Raw genomic sequence first — 9,098 nt, 5'->3', positions numbered from 1 at the left:
ACCGCTGACTGCTTCAAACATGTTACAAGTGTCTGACGATTAACGAAAAAAGAGCTTTTTGCTGAAGAGTAAAATCCTTTTTGTTTAACCCTTTAGGGCCCGCTTTAATATCACACACTCAAATCGCTTCGTGCAGAAAATTTCAAAATCAAGCTTTAAAAATTATTATACATCAATATTATTTTCTACTTTCTTTGAGTTTATGTTTTTTAGCCAGCATCAGTCCTAATCATCAATATCTAATATTTATTCATTTTCAGAGTGTTAACCCTTTAAATGCCAGATTTTTATCAATATGCCACTATGTTTTAAAATCAATAAAATATATATATATATTCAATATACTACATGCTCTAGATTTTTTTATATCACAGCCTTGGATATGTCAGTGATTAGCAGCAACACTGATTTCAATATATTATTTTTTGCAGTGTAAAATACACACACTCTGCACACAGTATGTGCTTCACAAAGTACGGCTATAAAAATATGCATTAATATTATTTTCTACTTTCAGTTAGTTATTTTTTTTAGCCGACATCAGTCCTAATAATAAATATCAAATATTAATTAATTTTCCAGAATTTTAACCCTTTAAATGTCAAGTTTTTGTCATGATGCCACTATGTTTTCAGATGACAAAAAAACACAAAAATTACAAGGTCTGTCAGTGATTAGCAGCTACATTGACTGTGACAGGTCACCTAGTGGAAATAGCATGTATTTCCTCCATATGCCAAATATGGTCAAAATGACCTCATCAGGTGGAAAATAGTCAAAATGACAAATTCAGAGTCAAAAGCCCAGAATGACACCCAGAAATAACACAAGTCCTGTTTTTCTGCTCTGATGGCTGTGGGATCAAAAATGTCAGTTTGAATGGGTTTCAATGGAGCATTTTTGGACCTGAACAGTCTGAATGTAACTATTTAGTTTCCACAGTGTATTTTAGACTTATTGTAGGAGCTGAGCTGCAAATTCACTGATTACACTCAAATACACAATCTGGACTACATTTAGGACACATGCATCAACACACACACAATTATTAATAAATGAAGAATGAAAAGTGCCAAACAGTCCTGAAAGAGTTTAACCAGAAACTCAAAAATCATCATCATCAAACCCAACAGACTCCATTTAAATCAAAAGCAATTTTATTTTGGTAAAACAAACTTCTTTAAAATTTGACAGAAACAAAATAAAAGTCACAACACACTCCTCCGACAACAACCAGCTCTGGTTTGGTTGAAATTAACCTTTAATTCACCCAGTTAGGTGTGAAAATACGCTGCCTCTCCTTTATATGGAGCCTGGTGGGTTTGAGGATGTTGATTTTGGGGCTTTTTCTGGTTAAAAAAAATTTAAAAAATCATATTCTTAACAAAAAATGTCGACCCCTGCAGGGATCTGTGTGTCAGATCTGTGTGTCAGACACTTTTTAAATCATCGAAGCCTGGCTGTCAGTGACAAAAACAAACACTTCCAGTGCACAGAAACCAACGCTGCAAACACGGTTCAACTGACCTTCGCCTCCACTCCAGTTTTTTATGCTAAAATCAGACGTAACGGATAACAGAGGTGTGGTTCAAGCTTGTTAACTCGCATCTGTTTCTAATCTCCACTTTCAAATATGATTTTCAGTTAATAAACCGATTAATTTTTTCAATATATCATCAGAAAACCAAAGAAACCGCAACGTGATTTCATCTCCGTCTGTGCAAACTGTATGACAAAAATGACAAATGATTAACCCTTTGAATCCTTAGCAAATCGACTTGATTTCTGTCAATAAAACATGAAAAGAAAGCAAAGAGCAAGAGAAGAAGAAATGACCCAAAAATGAGCGAGAAATGAATAAAAGGTACAAACAAATTACCAGAAAATTAGCATCTAGTTTGCAAATATTAGAGGACAATTATAAAAAAGTATTTATTTTATTATAATTTTATACATACAGAGACATTACATTTAAAAACTTTTCTAGACTTTTTTTATTGTGCTAATTTTCAGGTAATTTTCTTGTAATTTTTCACTAATTTCTCGCCAATCTGAGGTCATTTTTTGAGACATTTGAGGCAATTTGCTCGGGTTTCAAGGGGTTAAAGAAGTTCTTTGGTTAGTTGCAAATGTTTTGGTCAATTCTGGTATTTGTACCAAAACTGAGGTTGCACCAGCATCTAAAAAGTTTAAATTTAACTCTGCAGGAAAAACATTAAAAACATTAATTAAATTAAATTGCATCTCCTTTTTGTGACGATACAAAACGTAAAACAGATTTTACAGCTCAATTATTTATTTTAATGATAAGAAACTAAAAACTTTCTAATTCAAACACAAAGTTATTAGCACTAATCCAAACACAGTGAAGTCTCTAGAAATCCCATCAAAGCTGCTGCAGCCAAAAAGCAATAATCAAATTCAATTAAACTAATAATCAATTCAAGTCTTGAGAGAACAGTTACTAATGTGCCGCTGGAGGGGCGGAGAGGCCGGCAGCCAGGCAGGAAAGATGATTAAATACTCCCTCTGCTGCTTCATCAAATCAAAAAATAAACATTTTACATCATTTATTAGCTGCCAGTCAGAGCGGCATACGGCTCTAATTATTTCTTATCATTTCTGTGGCTTTTGTCGACTGTTATCATCTCTGACGTCAGGCTCGGCTGCTTCTCTCAGGTTTTATACTGATGTAAATCTCTGAGTTTTTTTGGTGCTCGTTGGACAAAATAAGAGAAAATTATTCATGGTAAATGAAGGGTTAAAGGGAACTTTTTGTATCTCACCTGCACAATCTGCTTATATACGGTTGTTTTGTTTTTACTGTGAAAATAAATAAATGAAATAAATTCATTAAAATATCAACTGAACTTCCAAAAATCAGGAAATACACATCACAAGTTCCCAGAGCACAAGTGGCGTTTTAAAGTGCTCAATTTGTCCAAAACCCCCAAAGATATTCATTTTATAAATAATATAATTAGAGCCAGAACGATATGAGAGACCGATAACGATTTTAAAGTGGAAAAAATTACCGATATGGCGACTGATATGGTGAATTTCTGAGCTGGAATGAAAAAAGATCATTTCCATGTTGATTTTGTTCTGATTTTGCATCGATATGCAAAAGTAATAACGATTTATATTTAACAGTTTACTTATTTAAACATTACACGCAAACAAAAATAAGGAATAAATCAAACTAAAATAAGCATCAGTGCTGTGCGTCTTCAGCATCAGTCGCCTCGACCGTTTAAATAAAGAATATAAAAATAAACATCAGTACTGTTTGTTCTTTACTGACCATTTTAATAAAGAATAAATACATTTAAATAAATATCTAAATAAACATCAGTACTGCACGGTATCAGTCAATTTCTGATCATTTCTAAACCACCCGAGCATCGTTTCCTGCATCATATGGTCTGAAAAAAAGTTTTCTCATCGACGAATGTGTGGAAAAATATACGCCGAAATGCTCAGATATGTCTGTGAAAGGCTCATATCAGTCAGGCTCTAAATGTAACATACAAAAATGACTGAAAATTTCTGTCAACAAACTCATTTCAGCTGTAATTTAATACTTTAGCGCACATTATAAAAAATAAAAATCTGGGTTTGACAGAGAAGTGGAAACACTTTTTTCACCTTTCGACATTCGAGCGATGGAAACGTCGAGTTCAGCGAAGAGTCTGACTGCTGTTATCTATTCACAATAACGTCTGGAAACTCAAAGTACTTTCTGAATAAGCCGGTCGCTGAAGAAGGCCACCGCGGCGGCGTGAAAACATGCCGCACAATAAGATTACCAGGTCGATCTGTGCGAGCATTTGCCTTTAATAAAGCGCCAATTAAGAGTCTCAAAGGGATCTGAGACACGAACAATCAACAGCCTCTTAAATACAGAGCGGCAGACGTCAGCTCGTAACAATGGAAAGACGAGATATTATCCCTGCGAGGAATGAACAACTTACTGACACCAACAAACGGCGTTCAGACGCTTTAACCCTTTAGAGCTCGACTTAATAATAAACGCGCCTGTATCGCTCTTTTAAAAACATCATACAATAATAATATTTTCTACTTTCAATTAGTTTATTTTTAAATAACATCAGTCCTAATCATAAACATGAAATATTTATTAATTATCAGAATTTTTAACCTTTATATGCCTGGTTTCTGTCATGATGCCACTATGTTTTTTAGATGAAAAAAAAATGCAAAAATGATAATAATTTTAATTTTTAATTTTACATGCTACACACTCTTTTTTTACCATCACGGGCTGGGGTATGTCAACACTGATTTTTAAACATTAATATTTTTTACATTAATACGCACATTCAACCACGCTGCACACAAAATGTGCTTTTAAAATCTGGCTATAAATATTTTACATTAATATTATTTTCTACTTTCACTTAGTTCATTTTTTAACCAACATCAGTGCGAACCATAAATATTAAATATTCGTTAATTTTCAGAATTTAACCCTTTAAATGCCAGGTTTTTGTCACGATGCCACTGTGCTTCTAAAAAAAACAAAAACAAAAAAAAACCCACAAAAAATGAATTTTCTTTCAATATACTACATGCAAAGAATATTTGTATTTAGCACATTTATCTGGGATATGTCAATGGTTTGCATCAACACTGACGTACACTATATGGACAAAAGTATTGGGCCACCTACACGTCACACCTACAGGAGCTTTTATCACGTCCCATTATAAATCCATGGGCATTAATATGATATGATTAATATGATTAATATAATAATTGCAGCTTTAACAGTTTCCACTCGTCTGGTTCAGGCTTTCTGCAAGATTTTGGAGTTTGTCTGTGGGAATTTTTGCCCATTTATCCAGATTTAATACACCTGTGTCAAAGGGTCTGAATGAAACACCTGAATTTGACGATTAAGAGGCGTGTCCCGATACTTTTGTCCATATAGTGTATCCGAACCCCCTGACCTCCCGTCATTTAAGTGGCCCCCAAGTAAAGCAAGGTGCGTATGGCTGCAGCAGACCCAAAACAGACTTCTTAAAATGTCGTGTTTGGTCCGATCAACGTTACCAACCACTCAAAATATTAAACTTATAATAATAAAACACCAAAGAAAGCAGCAAATCCGCATCACATTTTTGCATTTTTGCATAAAACTTACGAGCCAGACCAGCTAATTATCAAAATAAATGCCCAAAAGCCCTCAATTACATCGTTTTATTTGTGTATTTGTAGAGTTTCAGAAAAAACAAGATGCCAAAGACCTTCAAACATCTGGATGATTCAGCCTAAAAGCAGCTTTCAGTCTTTTTAACAACTTCCTCGTGCAACACTTTGCTGTGTTTTCATGTTAACGCTGCAGCCGACCGGGCTGCAACTAACATTTTTCAGTGATTCATGTGTTCGTCATCTGGTCAACGAAACATTTGAAAACAAGTGCAAAACGTCTCAATATCCCAGAGCCTAAACTAACATTTCCAAACCCCAAAATATTAACTTTACCATAATGTGAGAGGACGGGGAGCAGCAAATCTTCTCATTGGAGAACTTGAAATATCACAATTATTGCATTTCACTTCACAAATTTAACTCATTATCACAACAGCTGCAGACTTATTCTCTCTCAGCTGAATGATTGATCGAATAAGTGTTGCAGCTCTATAATAAAGCTCTTATTTACGTCAGCTTATTGTGCATTTTCATCAATCAAACACAAGGTGCACAAGACCCTCAAACATCTGGACGCAGTTTTTTAGTAAATCACCTTCCTCCTCCGACGCCTTTTCATGGAAACTCTGATTCAAAACTGACTTCCTCGGCCTGGCTGCAGCTACAGTCCTGTTCTACTTCTCGCAGATTATTTCGTAGATTATTTTAGCGTTTAATTGCATCATTGTTTGGTTTAAAAAACAATCAAAACAGCCACAAAAGCCTGTCACATAATATCAGAGATAAATAGTTAGATTTACAATAATAAAAGCCCAAAGAAAACAGCAAATCTTCTCATTTCAGAACCTGGAAATCACATTATTTCTATTTTTGCTTGAAAACATAAAATATTTGACTGTAATGATAATAAAGCTTTCATGAACATCTCTCCGCTGTGTGTCAGGAGACAACAGATTATCGATTATCGGCGTCGATATTTGGCATTTTTCCGATTATCTGTACTAGCATTTTATTTTAATGATTGCAAATAAAATTAATTAATTTTAAAAAGTTTTTGCGTATTACATTCAAACTACAGCAGAGAAGGCAGTCTGCGATACGAGCAGAAAAGTGTGGGAGGAACTTTTACTTTGTAAAACTTCAGGGAGATATTTTTATTTTTTACAAAAACAAAAAGTTGCCGGGAACTTGCTGTTTAAGATTTATAGCTTTTATTTAACATTTGCTAAAGGCATTTAAACAAAGTTTGGTGTTAGTTTATTATATTCCAAATTCGAAATTTGGCAAAAAAGGCAACGAGGTAAGAAATTTATAAATGCATATCAGCTCTAAATATTAGTTATCGGTCTCATTAAATACTAATTATCAGTTTCAGTATTTCAGCCTTTTTAAACCGTCTTTATCCAAAGTAAACCAACATTTCCAAACCACAAAATATTCAATTTAATATAATAAAAGACCAAGTAAATCAGCAAATTCTCACATTCAAGGACGAAGAAACATCAGATTCTTGGTATTTCTGGTTGAAAAAAAAAAGATAAATAAAACACTAAAATGCACAAAACTCTTAAGTGACTTATCTGTCACAAACATGTCGTGTTTTGTCCAACCAACATTTACAACATTTATTTTTTAATGCAAATATTTATTATAAACTTGTTTTGTGCTTTCTATGCACTTTAGCAGTTTTTAATTTAAAAAAATATTTTTAATTTATATTTCTTTTATTTGTTTTCCACTTCTAAACTGTCTACACTTGGTTATGGCTTCTGTGTGCTATAAAATATTTTTTTATTTTAATTATTTAGTAAGTTAGGTGTTCATTTTTAGCATTCTCACATGTTAAGCACTTAGAGCTGCATTTTATGTATGAAAGGTGCTATACAAAAATATATTATTATTATTAAATATTACAAATGTTTTATTGATTAGCAAAATAATTACAATCAAATAATTGACTAATTGTTGCAGCTCTAATGCTACAAAAAGCTCTCAGTTGCACAAAAATATTACACTTCCTGTAAAAGAAGACCGATCAAAGTGGCAAATCATCACATCTGAGAACCTGGAAATCCAAAAATCGGTTGACTGTAATAATGATAAAGCCCGTTTTTGCATCTTTCTGCTGTTTTTTATCTGCAGAGTGAGAGATAAAACACAAGGAGCACAAGACCCTAAAAAATCTGGATGCAGCCTAAAAACACTCTGCAGCTCACCGTGCACCTTGTCATGTAAACACTGACCCAAAACTAACTCCCTCAGCCTGGCCACCAGCCAAAACAACATGTCATTGTACCCATGAGACACTCAGAGACTCGTGTCCAAAAAGGCACCTCGTGAACACACATTGCAACACAACGCATGCATGTGAAAAAACAACTGTTTTTTGGAGCAAAATCAGCTAAAATCGTGCAGAATTTCAATCAGAAACGATGCAAACCTGCAACAAGAAAACATGATGCTGATATTTGCAGCAGTGCAAAGCAGAACAAAGCATCAGAGCAGCAGTGTGCATGCTGTGGAGGAGCGCAGTACAGTATCTGTGTGTGTGTTATCCATCACTACAAGGAAAACGTTTTGTCTCACCTACCTGAGCTCAGCTGCCTCATAAATGCTGCAGCTCACCGCGCGTGTAATGAGGAGATAACATTAATAAAAGCATGCAGGTGGTTTTGCATGTGTTGTGGCTTCATGTTTTGCAGTGTGTGTGCTGTTAGAGGCTGAAACAGGAGCTGAGGAGGCTCTTTAACACGCCGCCGCCGCCGCTGCTGCTGCCGCTGCTGGCTGCGCCGCTGGCACCGTTAGCTCCCGAAAGCTACTTGGCTAACTTTAACAATAGCTCGTTTTACGTTAAATTTCCGAAACCTGTAGCTTCACCGTGTTGTTAGCAGCCACCTAAAGAGCTACCAGAGCTATATTAATATTCAGTATCTGTAACAAAAAGCTTACCTTGCTCCTGCTCCAGCTGCCAGACGATGAAGGGCTGCTTGATTGTTAGCAACGCGGCTAGCTGGTGTCGCAGTCCGGGGCTAACAAGACAAGGCTGCCTGATCGCCGTGCTGTCGAGCGTGTGGACGTGTGTTTTTCTTTTTGTCACACTCTTGAGGAGTGCTGACAATATTCAATATCATTATCGCTTCTGTTGCGTGCGGATTTTTAGGTAAAAGTGAGGCGGTTAAATGAGGATTGTGCAGCTCTGTGCTTCGGGGCAGGCCATAACCTTGCAGCTGAGCGATACCTTCCTCATTGCACAATGACCCTCTGTAATATATTCATGAGATCACAGGGCTAATGTCTCCCACAGAGAAAGGCATTTTCCTGTCCCTCCTCCTCCTCCTCCTGCGAGTCAGGCGGCTGACTGACTGACTGACTGACTGCAGACCAGAGCAGCAGATCATTTCAGAGGAGAGAGGAGAGGAGAGAGGAGGTGATGGAGGGGGAGAGAGGGGGGGATCAAGGAGAATGACGTCACTCATCATGCATGCTCACGTATGCACGATCCATGCATGCAACATGTGATTGGCACTCATGCACCTGCAGGTGTGTCACGATTTTAGCTGCACATAGAGGAGGGGGGGAGGAGGTGGAGGAGGGGGGGGCTTAGAGAGTGACATCACACGTGCATGACACCTATGTATGATGTATGAGGTAGATATGTCACCTGTGCATGCTCACTAATGTATGATCCATGCATGCAACATGGTCTGTGATGGTACTTTTTGATATTATTGTATTTTAAATAATCGCTTTTTTATTTTATTATTTATTGTTTCTTACTATTATTATTATTATTTAATTGAATTTCATTTCATTTTACTTTATTGTTGCATGTTATGTATGGTAAGAATATATGCCAGACCCCAGGAAGAATATCAGCCATGTATGTGTGATCCATGCATGCAACACGGTTTTTAGTATACCAC

The 9,098-nt window shown here is 35.9% G+C and overlaps 1 protein-coding gene across 1 annotated transcript in view; it reads right to left on the bottom strand.

Moving 5' to 3' along the window:
• The window catches only part of zmiz2 (zinc finger, MIZ-type containing 2), a 36,001-nt gene extending 27,421 nt beyond the window's left edge, over positions 1-8,580 (bottom strand). The window contains 1 exon segment of the mRNA XM_088071543.1: positions 8,125-8,580. The gene's annotated coding sequence lies outside the window, so the exon portion shown is untranslated.
• Between the last annotated feature and the right edge of the window lie 518 nt (positions 8,581-9,098).

The sequence above is a fragment of the Plectropomus leopardus genome, chromosome 20, assembly GCF_026936395.1.
Source record: "Plectropomus leopardus strain MGB_pleo_1.0 chromosome 20, ASM2693639v1, whole genome shotgun sequence".
Lineage (NCBI taxonomy): Eukaryota > Metazoa > Chordata > Actinopteri > Perciformes > Serranidae > Plectropomus > Plectropomus leopardus.
This window is presented reverse-complemented; position numbering and strand designations above follow the sequence as displayed.